The sequence below is a fragment of the Amblyomma maculatum genome, chromosome 11 (genome assembly GCF_055883805.1).
Source record: "Amblyomma maculatum isolate TAMU_Amacu chromosome 11, ASM5588380v1, whole genome shotgun sequence".
Taxonomy (NCBI): domain Eukaryota; kingdom Metazoa; phylum Arthropoda; class Arachnida; order Ixodida; family Ixodidae; genus Amblyomma; species Amblyomma maculatum.
This window is the reverse complement of record NC_139354.1, coordinates 28,587,548-28,607,790: the sequence shown is the minus strand read 5'-3', so window position 1 is coordinate 28,607,790 and position 20,243 is coordinate 28,587,548.

Genomic DNA, 20,243 nt, shown 5'->3' with positions numbered 1-20,243 from the left:
AACTCAGGCTTAAGTCTTATCATAGCTTTAGGGAGAATCGTTTTAGTGGGGACAGCTACATGAGAAAAGTGGCATAGATAGTCTAGCATTCAATGAGCTTTTAAGCAATGCATTTATGTGCATGCATCTGTGAAGGTATTTGTATGCTGTAGCATAAGATACAATAGCCAGACAATAGGAAGACTATTTTCCACTGCAGCTCTGCAGAATATATAGCCAGTTAGGGATGAAAACAAAAGGCAAGGAATGTGCAAAAATCTGAAGGACATTTAAGAATGCAATGTTTTGACTGGTGACAAGTGCAGCTGGACCAGACTCGATAATCAATATGGCCTTTCTACAGAGAAGTAGCACCTTGCTTGTACATAATAATTCATCCATGTAAGTTGCTTTATCACTGGTCAAAGGATTAAAGCCCATATTGTTTATGCAAAATAATTCATTGGCTGCAGGTATCCCCACTTACAAGTTAGTACTGTGCCACTGCTACGCCGCATGAATTACATTTTTGACAAGCAGTGCCTAATGCAAATATGCCAAAGTATCAGTATGCAAGTAAAGTGAAAGTGAGGTCACTCTACATGTGACTACCACATCCGTCTTTTCACAAGGATGCTGCTACCCATCCATTACACTACACCATTTACAAGACAGTGCAAAGCAAAGAGAGGTTATAAGCACCAACTAGTCCAGTATTTAAATTTCGTTGCTGAGTACTTAGGAAGCATGCCGTGCTGCTGAGAAAAGTATTTTTATACTGTCCACAAATAAAGATGTGTTGGTTGTTTTCCTTTTCTGATGTGTCATAATTACTATAAACATGGGAAACCATAATTACAATGGGCCAACAGCAAGACCACAAAATAAACATGTTAAATTTCAGTATGTTAACAGAAAATACTATTGGCTGGCAGAACGTTTATGATGGTTTCATATTTTTAAAGTATAAAAGCCAAGCAAAAAGACAGAAATTGCCTACTACTGGCAGCATTCACGAATCATACAAAAGTCCCCTTACACTACAAGAAATAAACACAGTTCTCTCTTCCGGCAAACGTACAGCACCAGGCCAGGATGAAATACACTATCAAATGCCAGCCCATCTTTCTGAATCCTCAGTTGAAGCACTCTTAAAATTTTTTAACAAGGTATGGATGTCGGGAGAAATACCGCAGGCCTGGAAGAAAGCTATTATTGTTCCGTTACTGAAACATGGAAAGCCACCAACATCCCCAAGCAGTTATAGGCCCATAGCACTAACGAGTTGTATCGCTAAATCGTTTGAAAGTGTTCGAAATATCAGGCTCATGTTTATACTTGAATCTCGCAAACTTCTCGACACCTGCCAATGTGGATTTAGAAAAGGATGTTCGACAACTGATCATCTTGTGCGCTTGGAAAATATGGTACGAGAAGCATTTATATACGCAGACAACACTGCCTTGCCGTATTTTTTGACTTAGAAAAAGCTTATGACACGACGTGGAGGTATGGAATCCTACGTGACCTGGGAGACCTTGGCATCCGCGGCAGAATGTTAAAATGCTTGAAAGAGTTTTTGTCCGACCGTTCTTTCCAAGTGCGTCTCGGTGCTGCTCTGTCAAAACGTTTCACTCAGGAGAATGGTGTCCCTCAGGGGTGCATCTTGAGTACCACGCTGTTTATAGTAAAAATAATCCCAATGACCATCATGCATTCAGTCTATGTCGATGACCTACAAATAGCATGTACATCCTCTAATGTATCAACGTGTGAGAGACAAATTCAATTAACAGTGAATAAACTAGCGACATGGGCAGATAGAAATGGTTTCAGGTTCTCTGCACAGAAATCAATAGCCGTTTTATTCTCATTTAGACGAGGTTTGCAAGTGGACCCTACAGTTTACCTCAATGACATTGCTCTCCCAGTAAAACACGAACATAATTTTCTAGGCATTACTTTCGACAGAAAGCTTACTTTCCTCCCCCACATAAACACCCTTAAAAAGAAAGCCTCCCAATCTTTAAATATACTTAAAGTGCTGTCACGTAAACGCTGGGGATCCGACAGGACATGCCTTCTGCAGATTTATCGTTCAGTTGTACGTTCGAGCTTGGACTACGGTTGCATAGTCTACGGTTCCGTAAGACCCTCATACCTAAAACGACTAGACCCAGTCCACAACCTAGGTCTGCGTCTTTCGACCGGGGCATACAGGACGTTGCCTGTGCGAAGTCTGTATGTAGAAACCAACGAACCTTCACTTGAGGACAGAAGAACCATGCTAACTTGTTCATACATTCTTAAGATCCGTTCGCTACCAACACACCTCTGCTACCCCATAGTAACAAAGTGCTCGTCCAGAACCCTGTTTAACAACAAACCGCAAGCAGTCAGACCCCTCCTCCTCCGCTTTGAACAGATGTGCGAAGAAATAAAAATACTCGATACACTCCCCGACATTGCACAATGCCCTGATCCATTACCTTCTTGGTATAAATTTCCCTGTGTATGCGACCTTACTTTAACACAGTTTGACAAACAACAAACTCCACACGAACACATATTACAAGAATTCCTGACATTAGAGGAAAAATACAAAGACCACAATACATTTTACACCGATGGTTCTAAAACGACCTCATATGTTGGTAGTGGTGTCGTAGAAAACAATCGCCAGAAAACAGTTAGGTTGCCCAATTGTGCATCAGTGTTCACTGCAGAAAGTTATGCCATATCCATAGCTGTGGAAAAAATAATAAAATGCAATATTGAAAAGAGTATAATCTACACTGACTCCCTCAGCTTAATCACAGCATTACACTCTAAAAATGCAACAGAACCTTTAGTGGGAAAAATAATACATTGTATAGCATCAGCCAAAACACGAGGTTACAAAATTAAATTCTGCTGGGTACCTAGCCATGTCGGAATCGTAGGTAACGAGACAGCTGACGAATGCGCAGCAGCTGCCCGAAAAGCAAAAATAGAAAAAGTAAATGTACCACGCAAAGATGTTTTGAAATTCATACAAAAAAAGCTCAGGGAAAAATGGCAAGCCTCATGGAAAAATGAAATAAACAACAAACTACACGTCGTGAAACCAGTTGTCGAAGAATGGAAGTCATGCAGTCACCAGAAACGCTTCATGGAGGTAATATTATGTCGCCTTCGAATAGGACACACACATCTTACTCATAGTTTCATTCTCAAAAAAGAAGATGAACCCATATGTGAAGACTGTGGACATGGACTGACGATAAACCACATTTTAATTTCATGTAAAAAACTCGAAAAGCTACGGAAAAAGCATTTCACTCAATTTTACACCGAACAGATACCATTCCATCCATCACTTCTCCTAGGAGAGAATGCAATTGTAGACATTTCATGTGTTTTTAGTTTCCTAGAAGAAACATCTTTCCTGAACAAGCTATGATATCTTGACACTTCATTCCTTCTAAAAAAAAAAAAATACATAATATACCTTGTGCTTGGTGCATGATAGCCTGAGTTGCTTATGCGCCATAAAACACAACACAATACAATACAATACAATAAGGGCTGCCTACTACAGAAATGGAAAGTGTGGCACTGTACCGTGTTGAGCACCAGAAATTGCTGCAAATGACACTGCAGTGAGGTGTAGAGATAGAGGGCTATAACTGACGGTGCATTTCTTATGATCACCACTGAGGGCAGAAACATGCTTTATCATTGGCCTCAATTTATCATTTTTCTTTTGCGTCTTCAGTGCTTCATGCAAAACCATATGCATTGTCGCATTTTTACAGTCGCATGATTTAAAACTTCTGCATGAACTGCTAGGTGAAATTTTCTTTTGCTCCAATGCTTTGGGCAAAACTGTATGCATTAATTTATGTGATGCATTTCTACTGTCACATGTTTTAAAATTTTTCCTCCATGAACTCCTGGGTTGTTCACAGCAGAACTGTGCATGTAGTACTGGTCCACCAGTGCCTAATATAAGCCCAGCAGCATCCAGGTTCTGCAAAGATCGAGGGACCAACGATTGCGGATTTGCAATATGCACCAGATATGTTGTCTTACTATGAGATGAAAGTTGAAAAAAATCTTAACACTAGACAAAATGCAAGCTTCGTCACAGTTTCATGGCAGAGCAGGCAACAGTTGAGGTGGCAGACAGATTTTCTAAAGCCAGCCGACAAGGATGCTTGAATCTGTGACTTACTCATTACACCCCTGAAATCTTTATTCAGCACTATGTTGAGTTGGGTGGATATTACCAGCACGTGTTGTTGGTATATGGTCGCCTTGGTATGCTCGGTAATTATACACGTACAGAGTGATATGCCAGGCACTGCAGTCATAATGCTGCCGACGCATAAATTAACATTGTTGTACAGAAAATACTAGAAACGAGAACCTATGTAGAAGAAGGGTGCACTACAGCCACCAAAAACGCGGCAACAGGCGGTCCTTAGAACGTGCGAGAGGCTGCCCGACTGCCTGTACGAGACTGGAAGTGCGAAACAAAAATCATTAAAAAATGACTCAGCTTTAACCTTAATTAACCCTGGTTGTAACGAGCAAGTTAAGGCAAATACTGCGGTGGCTTAATGGTTAAGGTGCTCGAATAGCGAGTCGGAGTATACCTGGGTTCAAATCCGACCATGGTGGTTGCGCTTCGATGAAGGCAAATTGTAAAGGCAGTCATGTACTGTGCAATGTCAGTGCACGTTAATGATTCTCAGTGATGATGTCCTCAGTCATTATGGCACATACCCATGGCAGGGGATTGGCCAGGGTACATTGCAGGTAGTAAAGATATGTGAAGTGGAGTATACAGATAATTATCCATAATAAACTAGAATTATCCATAATAAACTAGAATTTGAACAAAAATTCGGAAGGAAGAGAAAAATTAATGAAGTCTCATCTAACATAAGAATTTGCCTGATAAAAATATATAATTGTGAACACAATCACACGCTGGTTTCAAAGTATACTCCTTGGCACTTGCCCAAAGGAGAGGAAAACCAGAATAGTTAGAGGAGGCCCTAATCTAGTAAGGAGTGTGTTCAAGTAAATTTTACAGGGAAGAGCAAACCACCAGCAGAAGAGGAAAAAGTGGTCTATGGACTCGATTTCTCCACAAGACTTTCATAGATTGGTAAAGGATAAACCAGAACGATAAATCATCATCATCATCATTTATTTTCCCTTTAAGGACCCCTGGGCGGAGAATTACATTACAGATTTGGTTGCGGTATTCTGCAGTGCAAGATGGTCAAGGACACCTCACATTGCCTTGAACTTTACATGCGCACTCTCCAAGGCCATTTCAGGTGTTAATATGCTGCAGCATAGCTCACGGCTCGGGTAATGAAGACATTAAAAGCATGCTATCGTTTAATAAAAATGTCTTGGGGAGGTACAGAAGAAAGAAAAAAATTTGAATTGGTTCCTGCACAAGCGATACTTAGATCGAGGCATGCTCAAGGCAAGTAGGACATTCAGTAAGCACAGCTCTTAATACAGCTGCTGTTAATGTTTTGGTTTTTGCCAATTCTAAACATTATCGTTCCCGTCAATGATCACTACAACGCTGCTGATAACTAGTGCAGTCGCGCCTAACTTAAACACGCTAATTGAGCAGTGTGGGCATTTGTGTTCCTTATGCATGCCTTTGAGCGTTACACCTGTACCGCACTTAATATAGCCAAGTTAAGCTGATTTGTGGATGTGCTTTTCTGAACTAAAAAAATTGTTACGACAGAAATTTATTGCCTTATAGAGTCACGGTCAAAAAATACCAAATATGCTTTGAGAACAAGAAATTTCCTGTAGCTTTTCGAGTGGGTGGGATTTGTGTAACGAATGTAAAGATGAGTGTTTCATTTTGATGTTTCATCTTTCAGTGCTTCATGAACTGGTGTTATTACTTCCTTGGTGACTTGCTTCAGCACAGTCACAAGAAAATTGTTCTTTTAAGTTTGCAGGAAGCATAGAAAAGCAGAGTTGTTTGCTTGAACCTTGTTTAGAATAATCCCACTCAGTGAAATTATCTTGTTTTGCTGGCACGTTTCAGGTCTGTCAGCAAGGTGCTGCAAGTGCCGCCGCAGGAAATGAATTAGACGAGACAACTGTACGGAAAATTTGTTTCAATACGCACTGCCACAATTAACTTTACATATGGCTGTGAAGGTGAGGAGTGCAAAAGGATGGTATGCCTGGTTTGCTTTCAACGACATGACATTGCATCTCATGTAAGTAGTGAATCTACGCTTTCATGGTGATATAAGCTTCCAGGGAATCTCAGAAATCCAGGTTGTTTGCTTGAACTTAACTTTTGGTGTTCCCTGTTAGCACTAGGACCTTATTTTGCTGTCATGTTTTACATGTTTCAGGGCTGTGAACTGTGTCTCACCGTGCTGCCTCAGGCAAAGAGCTAGGCAAGAATGTACATAAAATTCGGTTGAATTCATGTTGCGACAAACATATTTACACATCGCTCAGAAAGATGGCAGTTGTCTGGCTTTTATTCGATGTGACATCACATCTCAGTAAGTAGTGAACCCATGCTTCCATGCTGACCTGATTATATATTTAACTTCTCTCGCCCCCCCCCATTGCCAAACCAGATGGTTGGTTCAGAAGAATCAACTGGTGGCCCAGTTGGTACATGATAAGAGTAGATTCACGGTCCAAAATGAACAGGACGAAGCACAGAAACACACGGACAAGCACCTTAACCATGTGTTCTTTTGTTTCATCTTGTTCATTTGTGCCGTGTATCTAATCCAGATATTTTGGTCTCTTTTTGCATTACGTGTTCAGCTCAAGCTCATTTCCTCGTTTTCAAGTAGATGAGCTGAAATGTGCTTTTGAACCGAAATAAATGGGAATAAATTGCTCGAACCAAAGAATTGTGCAGTGTTTTGCTACACAGAGAATGTTATTCTACCCTGTGATAAGATTCAAGCGACTACTGAGCACTTCTGATTTTTTTTAGATTTTGTACACTTTGTTTATTCAAACAAATATCAAAATTAGTGTCATTATTAGGGCGAACACAAATTAACCAGAGATTTAAAATAAAACCATTGCCAACATGAAACATTGCAGCAAGCAGTGAGAACTAATGAAAGAAAAATACAGGCCTTAGGCATGCAGCTATAACCAGAATGAATGTGACTTGTGTCTCTTACATCATACAGCTATCTTAAATTCTACCATCACTTATATCATACATAATGTTATATGTTGTTATATTGGTGATTTATAATTTAGCAGTATGTAAGGTACAACCTGTACTCTGTTGCCAACAAATGTTTAATTTGACAGTAAAACATCTCACATCTAAACTGGGAGTGCTAGTCTGTTGGTCTTTGAGTAGGCTTCCTGGTATTTTTCATTAAGGAACAGAATTAGGAACCCCAAAAAGAGAATGTCCCTGGCTGCACAGAAATTGATGGTAGACAACACGAAAACTCAATCTACCGAGGGTAATCTTAATGTGCAAAACTTGGGGATGATTCAAAGGCTTCTGTTATTCCATTAGACTAAAATTTCCTGTCTGATTTTCAGCCTGGTTTAGTCAATAATGTGTTCAGTGCATGTGACAATTGTTGCATGAAGCATTGGTTTCCATGTAGACACTAGCATCCTGCAGCTCTTGTTGCATCATTGAGGACTCTTCTTAGGTGCATAAAAATTATTTTCATTCTGGACAACTGTAGTCGTGGCCTCAATATGCAGGCTTTCAATGAAGTATTGCATGTGTGTTGTGCTTCTAACATTGGACAGAACATAAAAAGTATGTAATGTGTCATGGAGCCTTTACTTTCAGGTGGAGGTTGCAATCACATTTGATATAGATTCTATTTCTGTTAGTGACATTCTGAACTTCGCAAAAAGTAACTCAAGAAAGCAGCCCTTCATATAGAGATCATTAAGGAACACACAGATGGACAGGAGAGCACCAGCAAACAAAAAAGCACTCAAAATTGAGAAAATTTGAATGATATTTCTAAACCTTATCCTACTTTGAAAGTTGATAAAGAGGTGAGACTTGAAAACCTGAAGTTCTATGAATTTCTGTTCAAGGAAAATAAACAGTATTGTAGCTGCTGGGTCTATTTTATGGTTTAGAGCTCATTAAGCTTAAGTAGCTGGAGTAATCTACTGTGCACTGCAAGTAATGTTTAAAATGCCGGGTACTTGTGGATTCCTGCTTCCTTGAGCTTTTTATATTTTATTTGTTGGACTTTAGAGAAATATTCAATTGTAATACAGTTTAATAAAGTTGTCACCTTTTCAGAAGGATGTCTGCTCACAATGCATCACTCTGACACTCACTGAACTCTGATAAAGCTCAAAACGGTGGCCGAGTGTGAGTGAACAGTATGACTATTCCTTCCAGTGACTTCCTAGAGGATTAGCAGGGCACCCCAAATAGAGATTACCTGACTCTTTCATGTCCGGCGCACAACACAACAAACGCTATGTGACTCATAAATGAGTCATTTCGCAGTAACAATGAGCGTCCTGCTGAAGCCCTGAAAAGTTGCCAGCTAGCCACCCTGAAGGAGGTAATGTGGCAATATTCTAGAGGGTCAATATGATCCCCAGGGAAAAGCCTTTTTACTCTAACAATGGAAGTCATGCTGATCCCCAGTATGGCTGCCATCTGACCATCATGAAGGAGGCAATGCTTCAATTTTCTACGTAGTCGCATTAATGCTTTTCCTGGAAGTGGAGGGTTATGTTTTTTGCTTTAAGGGAGTCACTGGATACCACCGAAAGTAGTTTCAAATGTGGCAAATTTCTTCCCAAAAAGCATTCCATGGTAGCCTCTTTTTTTCTTAGGGTGCACGACCAGCTACATAAAAATGCGAGGGGGTAGAGAGAGCAAAATGGTTTGAAGTACAACAGTAGCTGAAGGACGACGAAATAGGTGTGTATGCAATATGCAAGACACATCGGGATCCACCGTTTATTGAAGGCTACATCTGCGAAGGGTGCAATGGAACAAAAACAGAAAAAAGGGGGAGGGGTAGCTATGTTGATACACCAAGGGACAAATTGGCAAAGAATAAAATCTTGCAAAGAGCTTACCTGAGTATCAAGAACAGTTGCCGGCATAAGGACAGGGCTAGGGGTAGTTTATTTAGAGACAGGGTATCAATGTAGACAGGAAAACAAGGATCTTGTTAAATGACTCTAATGAGCCAGTGACTCTAATGAGCCAGTTTGGCTCATTAAACAAATAAAGATTTAAACAGTTTGCAGCAATATTATTCTACTGGGGGACATTAATGGCCACATCGATGATCTGGATGGATACACGGATTGCAACAGGATGCTAATGTTAGATTTCTGTGAGCGACACAACCTAGTTATTGTAAATAGAGAAACAAAAATGTGAGGGGCAAATCACGTGGAAATTTCGGAACAGGCAGAGGACCATTGACTACTGCATAATGTCGCAGGAAATTTATGGCAAGCTTGTAAATATGGAAATACGTGAAGAAGGGGAGTGTAGTCTAGGAAGTGATCATAAACATATTAGTCTGCAGATGCGGCCCTTGATGAAAAGAGAAATAGAGCTTAAGCAAAAAGTAGATGCAAAATTGAACGACAATCAAATTGCGCAAATAGCAGCAGGCATAAAGGAAGCAATAGAGAAATACCCCATGCAACCATACAAGCTGGCTAGGTAAAAAGAATCAAAGAAAGCAGGAACGGATCAGGTAGAACTACTCATAATGACAAAACTTAAATATGTTAAAGTAGCAAACTGGTAGAATGGAAAGAGGAAGCCACTGGGGACATAAGAAAATCTGGGAAGCCTTTGAACAGCATCAGGAAGCCTCAAAGAACACCGTGAGGTAAAGAAAGCACAAGTATCCTAGGAGGAAATAGACCAAAAATGGGAATCGTATCGACAAAAACAATGTACAGGCCCTCTTCCAAAGTAAAATAAAGCAGTTCACCGGTCTCTGCATGGCTGAAATCCAAGTTGTCACAAAAGGTGGGCCAAGAAAATTCTGGAACTATATAAGCTGGCTAGGTAAAAAGAATCAAAGAAAGCAGGAACAGATTCAAGATGACGAGGTGAAATTGTTTAAAGGGAGACAATGCTGTTTTCTACATTATACACCAGTTATAGCTGAGTTATTGAAGAGCAACGATAGGGTAATCTCTGCAAATCAGGGAGCAGCAAAATGTATCTGGATACTAAGCAGCTTTGAACTGACCAACCTAAACTGGAAAAAGGCTGGAACAAATATTCCTAAAAGCACATCTACAGGAATAGATGAAATTTCCCAGTCAAAAAAGACCATTGGAACCAATTGGGAATTTTTAATCAGAACCATTTGGTTTTTCAACTGGAATCAATTGTGTTTTCGGACACTTGACCCATTGCAGCCAATGGGTAAGTTCAAGTGCACACAGTTAGATCCAATGGGTCACGCCAACTCTGTGCACTGGGTCTAACAGGATATACCAATGGGATCTAACGGGCCACACCCATTGCATACAATGGGTCCAATCGGACATACCAATTGGGACAAAAGGAAGACTGACTGACGATTTATATGTTTGATAGGCATGTGGAGACTGATAATTGCATGTTTGATGGAAATGAAGGAGCACAGGCAAGCATACATCTCACACAAGAACAATATACAGTTGCACAGTAACATATATAACGAGATCACTACATACACCCAGAAAACACACTTCAACAACGTAAACAGGGAGCTCCTGTGGAACATAATAAAAGAAGAGGGTATTGATCATGAGATAACAGATTTCCTCCAAGAAATACTGGGATAACAGAATAGAAATTACATGGGAAGGGATAAAAAGTATGGAAGTTGCCAAGGTATGCAAAGAATTAAGACAAGGTTGTCCTCTATCATTTCTGCTGTTCATGATTTATATAATAAATATGGAACGGAGGCTACGAGAAAGTAAGCTAGGTTTTAACCTGTCATATAGACTAGACGGATAGGTCGTAGAGCAGCGCCTCACCAGTTTAAGGCATGCAGACGATATTGTGCTGTTAGCAGATCGCCAGGAAGACTTACAAAGTCTAGTTAACTATTTAGGAGATGAGGGGAGTGCTCTAAGCTTCAGTTTTACCGCAGTGAAGTCGGGTTTGATGATTGTCACCTGCTCAACTGATCAGGGTATTAAAGTACAAGCCACAAAATACCCGGAGTGGAGAATATAAATATCTCGGGGTATGAGTAAACGAATGATTAACCGACATTGAAAAGCATGAGTAATCACTTAGGGCAAAAGGGCGAAGAGATGCTCAAATAATAAAACATAGGGCATTGTAGGGATAAAACAGGCATCCGGTGCTGAGAGGTATCTGAAAAGGAATTGTGCCGTCCTTACTTTCAGAAATGCGATTTCGTGCCTAAATGTAGAAGTACAGTCGACATTTGAAATAAATCAGAGAGCCGTCGGACGATTGGCACTGGGTGCCCATGGCAAAACCACGAATGAGGGTACAGGGAGATATCGGCTGGGAATCTTTCAAAGCATGTTAAGCTCAGAGTAAAATATTATATGAAGAACTCCTGAGGAAATTGGACAGTAACAGGTGGGCAGCTAAGTTTTTATATACCCGATACCTAAAAAGCGTTGACTCAAAGTGAAGGAAAAGAACTAGCAAACTAACCAGTAAGTATATGCTGATCACATGGGTGGATAAATACAACTGATAAAAACACAGAAGGTAAAAATTGCATAAATTTTATGGAAAAGAAACAAAGGATAGAGTAAGTTAATGTGACAGTTAGGCATGTTGGTATATAGTTCTCAGAAAAGCAGCACAAAAATAAGATGGAGTCAAGGACAAGACGACAAGGACGGGTGCTGAACTCACAACAGTTTTTATTTTGGAATAATACACTGTTATATGCATTCTGTACAGCCGATGGCTTTCGCTCACGCATTTGCAAATAGTTCAGCTCTTTTTGGGAAAGGTTGATAGAGGCGGTGCTGACACAGAAACTCTTAAAATGCTGAGATAAATATTCGCCTCCTGTTATGGGTTTGCCCGGCGCTGGAGCCCAGAATTTGGCACCTGGCAGCAGTGAGTCTCCCGCTAAACAACTCATCCTCATTATTGCTTGGACGCAGGGCCACCGATTGCTCTCTCCTCAGCTTCATTATACCGATTGGTGTTTTTACTCATTTATCACCCCCTTTTATTTGTCCCAGTAGCGGTAAGGGGTTAACCCCTTACCGCTACTGGGACAGCGTAGGGATCCTAATTAATTCCTTAGGATCCCAACGCTGTATAATTCACCTCACTGTCCGAGACATCTGTGTTTCAGATGACAATGGAGGGCTGCGAGAGGGTGAGCAGAATATTCGTCTTATAGAGTCATTAGTGCAAACTTTTATATAGGGCAGCCTTCTTGGCCACTATGTAGCTGTGTCAGCCTTTGCAGCTCATGATGACATGATCGATGTTCCCAAAGAAACGAAATTTAATAAAGGTCGAACTGGATTAGAATGGTTACGACACGAGACAAGGTTGAAAGCTATGCAAACGCAGACGGGACGGGAAAGGCAGAGACTGTGAATGCGTGGCTGACGCTCGGGAAAACAGGCGCGTCAACCGGAAATCTGAGAACCGATCGTCACCCGATGCAGCGCCTTCTTGACGCTTCGTGGGCGGGGCGGAGTGAGCGAAGTTCCCAAGCTGTTTTTTTTTAAAGATTTTTTTCTGGTGTCTCCGAGTGTTGAGTTGAAGGGGAGAGGACGAGCGCCATATTTAATTGTCGATATCTCCGGTGTTAATGAAGCTATAGATGAAAATTTCTTGCGGTGAATTGATCCTTGAGAGAGTACCTATCACTCGACCGATTTGCTTTACCTCATTTTAGGCATCTCGTGGTCCCTTTAAAGGGACAGAACACTGGCCAAAATATGTCATTAGATTATGGTGGAGATGAAAAGATCTTGCCTCGTATAGTACAGATCGAGCACTACAATATCAAAGAAAAGAGGTTTACAATTTTAATTTGCCATTGAAAATAGCATAAAAACAACCGAGGCGCTATCTAGCGGAGAAACCCTAGTACTTTCAGTGTAGCCCCCACGTGACTACGTCAGCAAAATATCGCTGATTTTATAACTGCACATTGTTGCAGGCACAATTTGTTATATTTTGCGCTCTCTCCAGTGCGTCGTTAAAAACCACCCCTGCTTTCGCACCGCGAGAGGTATACTTTAAGGTTTTACCACTAGATGGCGCCACAGTATTTGCAATTTTGTGAATGAAGCAATGACAGTGCCCACTAAAACTTTCGTCGACGAGGGCGTGCGTTATTGTGCCATAACAGCATTGAGTGTGAAACTGAAAAGGACGTTACCCTACGCAAAAAAATGTCTGATTACTCTCTAGCGAGTGAAAGTTATATTTGGTTTCGGTACGTCTTTTTTGTCGACCACCAGTCGTCATCGCGATCGCTGCTCATGGCTTCCAGCATCGGACTACATGACAACGGGCGCACGCATTGATCGAAAAATTCCCGGTAAAAATTTTCTACAGCGTTTCTAACAAAGCCGATATAGAATCGGACATTTTAGACATCAATCTTTCCACTGCAGAGAAAAAAAATTGAGACCTAAATTACAGTGTTCTGTCCCTTTAAAAACAGTCCTGAAAAGCTCCGAAGTTCTTTCCATGATTTCGGTGTTGCGAAGCTGGTTACAGCCTTAAATTTCTGCGGATCCGGCCGAACACAATCCTCATCAACCAAGTGGTCTAGGATAAGTGTCTGGCGTTCGCCGAAATGGTATTTCTTCGAGTTGAGTACGAGGTTGGCTCTTTCAATGCAGTCATGAATGATGGCGAGGCGACTGTTAAATGTGTTGCCGAATATCACATCATCCAGAGAGCATGAACAAATTTGCCACTTCAGTCCACGCAGAATGGCATCCATGAAATGTTCAAATGTGGCAGGGCATTGCGTAATCCAAATGGCATTACGTTTAACTCATAGACTGTCGGGTGTCATAAGTGCTCTTTTCTTTTCGGTCGAGTGTATTCCCTATCAACCAACAGACATACATCGGACGTTTGGTGCACGTCAGATTCTGGACATACGGATATCCGTTGGAGATTCGCGGATGTCCAACGGATCTCCCATGGATCTCCGACGGATGTACAAAATATTTATTTGAATCTCCCACAGAGATCCGCGTCGGATATACGTTGGCGTATCTATTGAAGACATTCGGAAGTGATGCCTCCTCTACTTAGAAACAATCAATGATTACTGCAGGCAATTAATTAATCTTGGAGACTTCATTAGCTTGTACGAGTTCATGAGATATTTCAATTGGGCATGTGCCCCGAAGTATGTGGGATGCATGCCTCTATAAAGCAGCTGACCACCAAAAAATGCAACGCATCACTTTGATGGCAATCTTAGTGATGAAATTAATATCTGCTTGCAGTCTTCAAGACGTTTTCAATCTGGTCCTACCAGCACAGCCTCGGGGCAAGCGGTATTCTCACGGAAAGATTTGTTTCCAAAATTGGGATCATTTTCTGAAAAACAAATGTATGCCAAAGCAAAGCACTGTTATCGAAAGGCTAAGCATTCTTTATGTTCACCAAACTTTATTACAAGCAATATTGGAGACACGCAACTCATTATTTCTGCAAACTTTCCTCTACGTATCAACGCATCTACATGGCTGTCGATCTTAGTAAAGTATTTTCAGTGCGTATAGTCATTATCACGTTCAGCCTGCATGCAAAGTGCTGAAGGCAAAATTGAACACTGTGATTTGCAGCCAAGGATAATAAGGCTGAACATTTTCCAGATGGCATTTTGATTCTGTAGCAGGTATTAAGCAAAATGTTTCATTCACAAACTGAGGCCCCCTTTCAGAAGTTAGCAGCCCTTTAAAGAGCAAGTGTGACCTGCTGCTGATAATAGGAAATAGTGTTCATACATGCCTCCCTTCCCCCCGCCCCAATTAGTGGGGTCAACAGTAGGAGCACACATATCTATTATAGCGTGCAGAGGTGAGAGGTGCCCAGATTGGGCCCGGTCGTCCTGCCTTTGGCAGTGCTTCAAACGGCTTCGAGATGAAGTATTATCGGCGAATAGCCTGATCTCAAATCAACCGAGGAGAAATATGAAGCTGCGTGAAGGCTGTCGATGGCATCGTCGATGCGTGGCAGGGGATACACGTTTTTTGTTATAGCTTTAGGTCGACAATAATCAACACAGCATTTATTTTCATTTTTTAAGACCAAGATAACAGGAGCCGCCAAGGACTAGAAGATTGATGACGCCGCGTTGAAGCATTTAATGAACTTGTTTATCCATTATCTGACGTTCGGTTGGTGACACGCGTTAAGGCGTTTATCTGATCGGGCGACCGCATCCGGTATCAATCGCATGATGAAGACGAGAAGTTGGAATCGCCGACAGCTGGTCCCGGGAGAAATCGAAAACGGACACATGCTTGAAAAAATCAAATTTCGGCGCTTGGCTGTGGGCAGAAACAGGTTAACCGTGGTCTGAACTCGATACTCTGCATTTGGATATGCCTTCTCTTCATCAGCACGGGTAATTAGTGTAGGCACGGAAAGCGACAAAGCTTGCTCAAAATGGACCAGTTTCGTACTACGAGGTAGCACGGCTGGCTCTTCCGAATAGTCTACTGTCCGCAGCGAGGTGTGGCCTCCAGTCACTGAAACGTTGCAATGGTGAACCGAGACGCTCTTCTTTGCGCAGGTGATCGCAGTAGGTTCCCCACGGCGTCAAAATCATCGCACGAGTTTCTCGATGTTACAACCACCGGGATAAACTCAGCACACAGCGCAGGCACAACCATGTCCTCCGATACACAAAACGCTGCCAAATCTGGAGACGAGCCTTCACAAGAGCTGACATCAGCGTAGTGTCTAGTGAAATTTGTTCAGTTCGGCAGTCTAAATTTTCGCCACACTGCGCTTGCAAGAAGTCTGTGCAAGGAATGATTTCATGAGTAGAACGAGACAACACTGTGAATTTTAATCGAAACGCTTGACCTCCAATAACAGCCTAGCACAGCACACACAAAGTGGCACCAAAGATTCATTACCAACACCACGAAACACGACCGCTTGATTCACGCTGAACATCACTTTGCATACCAGACGATTCTTGAAAGCTAAGCTTATAACAGACACGGTTGCCCCGGTATCCACGAACGCTGTAATGCGAATGCCATCAGGGAGTGCTTCAAGTCTGTTCTTCAACATAAACACACGCACAGGTACTGACAAGTTTGACACTCCGGCGGCATCACCTCCATCGGTTGCGCCGCCTAGTTTCCCGGAGGTGGAGAACGGTGTCGAGGGGATGGTGAGCTTTGCAGTTGTGTGTGTGGGGGGGGGGGGGGGGCGCCATACTGCGGTCATAAGCAGGCGAGGCGTTGCGCAACTGTGCTGGGCTGTAGTTGTAGCCGTCCCAAGTTGATGAAGGCATTGGGGGATTGATTTCAATGTCGAGCTGATGAAAACCGTTGGGCCAAGAGCGGTAGTCTTGCGGTCGCATGCCCCATCGACGGCAGTAACAAGAAATATATCCGGTCACTGCACAGCTGAAGCACAGGTCCGCGGTAAAGTTCGCATAAATTCGATCAGGGCGGAAATCGTAGTCAGGCCTGCGTTGCTGGCGAACGACTCCGCCTGTGCCGGTGTTCCTTCGTCCCAATCGCTGCTCGGAAGCGGGAGTGCCATACTGTCGGCGGTGTTACGTTTCGCCACCGACAAGTGTCACAACTGACGCGGTCACCGCGTAGCAACAGGCAAATCAGCGAGCGTTTCAGCACCGTCCGGTCAACCGCCCAACCCTTCGTCCCGCGAATGTCTCGTCCTGTACGCGCCGAGTGTGTGTGCGTGCGTGCTTGTGCAAACGCTGGCCAAGCCTGGCGCTCGAGAGAGAGAGAGCGTCGCCCTCGCCCGTCTGCAGGAGGTGGAGGAGATTCTGTCGCGCTACCGACTATTGAGTCATCTCGTCTTGTTCGGACTTGCGGGCGCTTCAATTCCCTCTGAACTGACAGGCCTATGAAAAGCAGCGGCAGACTCCGCTGCGACAGAGACTACTTTGGAGGCGTCGCAGAGGTGATGCTAGACACCAGCTGTGTGAGTGTGTGTATTATCTCCGGGTCAGCTTTTCTGCCCGGTCCTTCATGATATTGCAGTAAAGGTTGTTTCGTTAGAAGACGCCTCGTCATTGCTGGGACCGTTGATGCCGTCCGCCGAGCCACGGAGCCGCCAGGCCAACGCGACCGAGGGGCCGCGAGCCGCATGCAACAACTGGCGCGAGTGGTGGGATGAGACACGCGAGCACCCTCTTTTTATTAGCGGTTGTGAAATTTGGGTGCGGTGTGAGCTGGAATCGAAGAAGCCGATAGAGTCACGGGCTGTGGCTGCAGCGCGCAACCTTCATATTGGTCTTCATATCAGAAGAGGGAATCCTGGTTTCGAACAAGTTCTTCTCGGCTTACGATAATGACTTACGATAATAATTTAGTCGATTTTTTTCATCGAAGGGTAACAATTAGCGTTATGCTACAGGCTGCGGGGAAAAATCGGAGTTCTCATGAAAATATTACCTATTTCGGCATTCTTTTATTAACTAATAACTGTAGTAAAGAGCTTCCCAGTCAAAAAAAAATCAATGGGTCCAATTGGGAAGACCAGCCAGATTGGATTGGTTCTGCCAATCCCAAATGGTTTGTCCAATGGGTACTGTCCAACCCAAATGGTTTCTCCACTACCAATTCGGAAGCCCAGTTGGTTTCCTCACTCCCAATTGGGACGCCCAGTTAGTTTCATGACTCCCAATTGGGAATGAAGAAACTATATGGGGGTCCCAATTGGGACTGGAGAAACCAACGGGGCATCCCAATTGGGATTGAATAAACCCATTGGGCTAATGGGAAGCCCAATGGGTTACTTCAATCCCAATTGGGATTCCTTCGTTCCCAATTGGGACGCCCATTTGAAACGAATTGGGCTTCCAACTGGGCTTCCCATTGGTTCTAATTGGTCCTAAGCAAACATTCCCAATTGGGAAAGTCAAGTCAGTGATATCCTTGACTGAGATGTGCACAGATATACATACTCCTATAAAGAGACAACTGTGAAAAATTTATGTTCTTATAAAAAGTATATGCCACTTAATCTTATTAATTGATTATATCATGTTCACTCTAAGTGCAGGCATAATTAAATAAGTTAACTTTGAATAACAAATATGTGTCACTGGTCCCAGCAGTACTGTTCAAAGAATGGAGTATATAAGTCTGCAGCCTGTGGATATATACATTGAATCTGTGTTAGTTCCGTGTGTGTAATGCTTGCTTGTCTCATATATGATTTCTGTAAAAAATTGTAATTTCATTCCACTTGTATAGAAGTCGGCTCCCCTATAACTTCTGGACACAAAACATTAAAATTGCATCTCCATTCTTTTTTTTTCAGCTATGTGAGTTCAAACCACTTGGGCTCAATGGGTATGCCATTTGAGATCAATTGGTGAACCATTTGGTCTTCATGGGTGACCAATTATTTCCAATGGGTGGCGAAAACAATTGGTTTTTGACCAATTCATTTCAATTGGGAAATTCCCAATTGGACCCATTGACTTTTTTTGACTGGGTTGGACCAGTTTTGGGGCATGAAATCTAATTGACACAAGCTGTTCCTGGACGTTTTGTATGTCCATGTTAAGGTGCATAATATCTGCATGCGCAGCACTTCGATATCCACACGAGACCTGTCCGGTGTTTATTGGTATCTCAGCCTAGAGAACAGCTACCATTAACCAGGCACAAGAATGTGAAAGCGTCATTTGCTAGCCCGTGATAGCGCACATGGAAGAAGCAAGAGAGTTCCAGAAACCCATCTACTTCTGCTTTATTGATTATGCAAAACCGTTTGACTGCGTAGATCACAGCAGATTGTGGCAAGCTCTCCAAGAGATGGGAGTTCCAATTCACCCCATCTGTCTCCTCAGGAACCTATATGAAGGGCAAGAGGCCACAGTTAGAACTGGGCATGGTCTTACTGGTTGGTTTCCGATTGAGAAAGGAGTGAGGCAAGGCTGCATACTGTCGCCCTGCCTATTTAACCTATATGCAGAGTGCATCATGAGGAAGGCTGGTCTGGACGAGTCTTCAGCTGGAGTGAAGATTGCTGAAAACGTATCAACAACCTTAGATATGCGAATGATACCACTTTAATGGCAGAAAGTGAAGTGGTACTCAAGAGACTTCTGATGCGTACAAGAAGAGAGTGAGAAGTTTGGGCTTAAACTGAACATTAAAAAGACGAAGATCATGGCGTCTTGCCCTATCAAGTCCTGGAGCATCAAGGGACAGGAAGTGGAAGCTGTGACAGATTTTCTCTTCTTGGGCTTCAAGATTACCTCAGAAGGAGACTGCAGCCATGAAATTAGGAGACGCCTGCTTCTGGGAAAGAGAGCAATGGTTAGCCTTGACCGCCTAGTAAAGAGCAGAGACATTAGTCTGCCAACCAAGACCCGTATAACTCGTGCTATGGTCTTTCCAGTTGTGATGCATGGGTGCGAGAGTTGGACTGTGAAAAAGGCTGACCGCCGAAGAATTGACGCGTTTGAATTGTGGTGCTGGCGAAGACTCTTGAGAGTTCCTTGGACTGCCAGAAGATCAAATCAGTCGATATTGTCGACCATAAACCCTGACTGCTCATTGGAGGGTCAAATTCTAAAGTTAAAGCTCAGCTACTTTGGTCATCTGATGAGAAGAGATGAGTCGCTGTAGAAAGATTTGATGTTGGGAAAGGTTGAGGGTCGCCGGAGAAGGGGTAGGCAGCGAACGCGATGGTTAGATGGCATCCTCGAGGCACTGCAGATGAAGTTATGTGATGTTAGGAAGATAGTGAGAGACTGGAAAGCGTGGCGTGACATGGTGCATAGGGTCACGAAGAGTCGGACACGACTGAACGACTGAACTGAACTGATAGGACACGGTTGCACGGGCCTATAGTCCATCACTTCAGCAGCTGCATTAGTGGAGCTTGCTTGATTCCGGCAAGTACTTAACTGGTTCAAGTCATCGCGAAGCGATTCTGCTTGTCGGTCACGGTATATAATAAAAAAATCGAGGTGGGTAGCCATACGGGATGTAGGACATGCAGGATTCTCTGTCTGTTGTCTACCTATCGCTCGCGTGCAACCAGATTTTTCAGAAAT